This window comes from Perognathus longimembris, chromosome 19 (assembly GCF_023159225.1).
Source record: "Perognathus longimembris pacificus isolate PPM17 chromosome 19, ASM2315922v1, whole genome shotgun sequence".
Classification (NCBI taxonomy): domain Eukaryota; kingdom Metazoa; phylum Chordata; class Mammalia; order Rodentia; family Heteromyidae; genus Perognathus; species Perognathus longimembris.
Window position 1 is genome coordinate 35,042,744 of NC_063179.1, and position 3,874 is coordinate 35,046,617.

Here is a 3,874-nt window from a genome sequence, read left to right on the forward strand (position 1 = left end):
CACATTGCCCTTCTAATTCGTGTTAGCTTATCCTCAAGATACACCTAGATCATTTTTCACATGAACTCTTAATAAACGATTTCTCCTTATAATTGTCAATTGGCTTTTAGAGTGCAAGTAAGGGCTCTGTTTTGTTTAATTTCATCATTTGGCTTTGTGAAATCTAGAAATTTGAATATGGGTATCATGTCTCTATACACATTCATAATATTTTTTAATGTAAAAGTAAAGCTTGATGTCAGCAACTATGAAGTGCCAGAATTAAACAAAAGCTACTTACTTCAGGAGAAAAATTTGAAGAGTTACCAGAGCAATCAGTAACTGGGAGAAATGTTTCAACCCAATATTTTATTTCTGTTTTCCCTTTTCTTTCTTTCTTTTGTGGTAGTATGGTTAAAACTTACTTCTTCAGTCATACATCTTCCTACACCAATATTTTTGAAAATCAAAATCAATGCTATATTCCAGGATGAATCAAGTATCAAAATTATAAATAAAAGTCCCTAGAAGTGACTAACACTTTTGGACTTTTAAGCCAGCTGCAAATTTTCTCTTTTGTACTCTCAGTTTTCCCATCTATCAAAGTCATGATTTTTAACAACAACAAAAAAAACTGATTAAATTGTCTTTCAAATATTTTGGCCTATTTTTCTGCGAATGTGCTGGTCCTGGGGCTTGAACTCAGGGCCAAGACGCTGTCCTTAGGCTTATTTGCTCAAAGTTAGTTACCTACCACTTGAGCCACAGCTCTACTGCTGGCATTTTGGGTAATTGGAGATTAGGATCTAATGGGCTTTCCCACCCAGGTTAGCTTTGAACCATCTCAGCCTCCCTAGTAGTTAGTATTACAGGTGTGAGCCACAAGCACCTGACTATATTGTATAATTTATCAGTAGAGAATAAGAGACAATTGAAGGTCATATCAGAAAATTACATAATAACTTACGTAAATTAGAGGTGTATGATTAAGAAAATAAATCTGTGTACCTTTCAGTGTGCATGACATGGGATCTTACCTTACCCTTTAGAAACCACACCTTCTGAAAACTTCTGCATGTGAATACCTTGGAGCCAAAGGTTTTGAAAGTGATCTCAAATACTAAAACTCTACTCCACTCTGTAAAATAATAGTCAGTCAGACCATTTCAGGGACATTCCAGAACAAAGGTGACAGTCACCATGGGTTTTATAATAAGAAGTCTAAATGTTAAGTATCCTCCTTTTGCAAAATATCTTATTAGCAAGAAAAGCCTAATTAACGATCAGATATTACTAAAGAAGACAGATATCTTGGCATTATTTAAATCTCATAACCAACTATAAGTGTGAAAATACCTAAGCATTAAGTTTCCTTTACCTTAGGATGGTGTGCTTAAATGGAATGTCTAAAAATAAGCCTGTCCTGGGCAAGACTAAAGATTATTTTTAAATTATACAAAAAAGCTAATACATATACAATAAACTCAAACACACAAATATTTTAAATTTATCTCTTGGCATAGTATCAACATTGCATTTTAACCATTTTCAACTCAGAGAATAACAAAGCTCTCTAAAATGAACAGCGTCATCAATGTATTGGAAGGTAGGACACAGAACATAAGAAAATCTGCACAGGAGGATGTATGTATAGGAAAGAGATATTTTTGGCTGTTGGTCTTGGAGACGGTAGATACCTATTTTAAAAGATGCCCACTGTGACTCAGCAGAGGACATTTTATTGTCACTGCTTAAACCACCCACAAACAAGAGACAGATTCTCTTGACTCCAATCACAATAACTTCTTGTGTCTCTTTAAAAACCACCAATTGACTCTAATAAAATATAACCAAGATAGTTCACTACTTCATATTCAAATACTAAATTTGATTATTTAATTCATGGTGAACTTTGAGCCTCAATGTTTAAATAAATAGCACAATAACTTGGAAGGATGCATTAAGTGTCTTAAATAAGATAACACCATCTAGAGTGTGGTGTTATTTTGAAAAGGACCTGATTTTTGTCAGCAGTAGACAGGAACACTATTCTTGTATTTATCAATGATACTAATAAATGTTATCTATTATTTTGATACATTTTATAATACTTGCTTTTTGATACACGTTGTATATTTTCTGGATATATATTATGCATATATATATATATATAATTCAGTTTTCTTAGTTGTTCTTGTGATACTTCTGAATCCATTTCATTCCATCTGCAGAGTACTAAATCTTTCAATGTTAAAAAATAAGTGATTTTTATGTAGGGAGTGACTTCCTCTCTTAAAATTCTACACCATTATTAGAGCAAAATGCAGGCATAAGGACTGAGTGTACTGGTGAATATCTATAATCTCTGCTACTCAGGAGGCAGAAACAGAAGGATCATAGTTTGAGACTAGACACAACTTTTGCAAGCCACCCGACAAAGTGGGCAAGGTGGTACATGTCTATAACCCCATCTAAGTCGAAGGCAGAGGTATTAGGATTGTGGTCCAAGGTCACCACAGTGAAAAATCCCAAGACCCTTTCTGAAAGATCCTAAAACAGAAAACATGTAAGAATGTATCCAGGGTGATAGAGTGCTTGCCTAGCAAGTGAAGCCCTGAGTTCAAACCACAGTATTGCCAAAAAAAAAAAAAATGGGTAAAGAACTTAAAATATACTGAGATGTAATAATATCAAATGTAACTAGTTTCAACTGATCCCAAGAGACAGTATATATTGTACAAATATATTTATAAAGCTTTGATTCCATGTCATCTTTCTTCTATCAAGTAGACCATGAAAACTAAACTCGTTCAGCAATCACATTCTGATAATGCACTAGTTCTTATCCATAAGATATTTAATTATGTGAGGACAGAAACAAAATTTACATTAGCACATTCATCATTATACTTTTAAATATGTTTTGGAACTTATTACTCATGAATAAAAGAATGCAAATGCAATGAAATCTTTTGAGGCAGTTTCATAACACAAGGGTTCATTTCTGCATCCATACCTCCCACTACCAAGGAACACATTGGAAAATGAACTTAATTATTTCCAAGTATATCTTTGAACATAAGATAAATTTTAATATTAAAGCTTTGCATTTTTTAATTTTATAGATTTACCATTGAGAAGGTACAGCAGATAGAATTAAGATAAAAATTATTGCTATTGCGTTCTAATAGAAATGTGTAGATTCTCATTTTGACAAAATTCATCTATCTTGTATATAAGTGAAGGTTCCTACTTCAAACCTGAATTGATTATAAGGTAATTTGCTACTTTCTATATTACTGAATAGTTTATTAGCAATATTTATTTTTGGGAAATAAAACAAGTCCTCAACCTTGTGCCTACCTACAACATATCATCATTATTTGTACAGACTTTTTACTTCAGGGCACTTTAATGAGCTTCATTAATCATTCCTATTGTATCTCTTGATGTTGTGTGATTACTCTCAATTGACACATAAAGGGAAATCTTGAATAAAAATACTAAGACTATGATTTATACTATGTCAAAAATATCCGTTCATTCCATCAAGTTACCTACTCCAGTAATAGAGGCAAATGTAGCAGCTCAATCAAGACATTTCATACTCTATGAGCAATGAAAAGTCAAATAAAAACACATATACACAGGTTTGTAGAACTGACCAAATGAATTGACTATAGTAAAAAAAAAAAAAGTTTATTAGTTTGTTACAGTGTAACTCCTGCCTGGGCATCTCTCACCAAGGAAAAGGTAGCTCTTATGGACTACTTTTTTTGAAACTTGTAAGATAAAAGTAACAACTTCCATTGTGCACATACAAAACATCTCTTATAGGGGCTTTACTGTGTGAATTTGAAATTTGTTCTTGTTAAGAATTATATTTCCTAGCAGG